The sequence below is a fragment of the Geotrypetes seraphini genome, chromosome 2 (genome assembly GCF_902459505.1).
Source record: "Geotrypetes seraphini chromosome 2, aGeoSer1.1, whole genome shotgun sequence".
Lineage (NCBI taxonomy): Eukaryota > Metazoa > Chordata > Amphibia > Gymnophiona > Dermophiidae > Geotrypetes > Geotrypetes seraphini.
The window spans coordinates 117,632,847-117,633,893 of NC_047085.1; the positions used below are offsets into that span (position 1 = coordinate 117,632,847).

At 39.3% G+C, this 1,047-nt stretch overlaps 1 pseudogene; it reads right to left on the reverse strand.

Annotated features, from left to right (window-relative positions):
- Positions 1-352: 352 nt before the first annotated feature.
- LOC117356120 lies at positions 353-521 on the reverse strand (annotated as a pseudogene).
- Between the last annotated feature and the right edge of the window lie 526 nt (positions 522-1,047).

Sequence of the window (1,047 nt, forward strand, 5' to 3'; positions counted from 1 at the left end):
ACAATGTAAAAAGAGCTCAAAATAGAAAACTGCTACTGCAGTGAGACTTCATTATTGAAGGAATCAACTTGAAATCACAGTTCAAGAGACAGGAAAAGGTTAAATGCCTCATGGGATCCTCAGCCACAACACAAACCAAATTGTGAATGAAATCAGAGCAGATAGTAAGAATTATAAAATTGATGTCATTATCCATCTGGAAAAAAAGGCGTACTAGAAATAATGCCTCAGAAATACAATTTTCAGAAGTTCTATTTGCTCATGGTAAGGGAGAAGAGAGACTGTATCATACAACCAGATTTAACATGAGGCTCCAAACCTGGTGTAAGCAAGAAAGTTTCATATACAATAATATCCTGTAATCTCTCCAAAGTCCCACAACATCAAGTATCTAAAACCGACGTTTGCTTGGTCTTGGCATCCTCTGGGCTCTCTGGAACACCTGCGATATAGTTTTCCATTAGCAATAATCACACCTTGGATTAACCTCATTGGCTACAATACTGCCACTGGGCAAAGCTCTGTCAGTGTTAACAGATGGAATTTCAGTTCCCATACTTTGCAGAAATAGAGATTTAGGAGTCATTCTAGATGATTAATTATCTTTTAAATTCCAGTTGAGGAAGGTGATTGTTTTCTTTAAATTTAGCACGGTGTATAGGTTTGAGGGGTTGTTGTCTGAAAATAATCTCCTCACCATGGTCCATGGAGGGCCATTTTCGAAAAGGACGTCTGTCCAATTTGGGAGTTTCCTGCAAGATGTCCAAATTCAGAGGCTCAGAAATATTCATTTTTGAAAGGCAAACTGCTAGACGACCAAACATTTTTCTTTTTGAAACTCACCTACTTGGACATCTTGGCTAACAGGACATCAAAAGGCCATCTAACCTTAGGATGCCTAACTTTGCACCCCATTTTCAACCACAGAAATGTCTAAGTTCATACCGTTCAAACCCAGACCATTTGGACATGAGAGGAGCCAATATTATAATGGACTGGTGTTACCGTCCCTGCAGACTCTGGCATCTTTTGCAATGTAGGAGACTG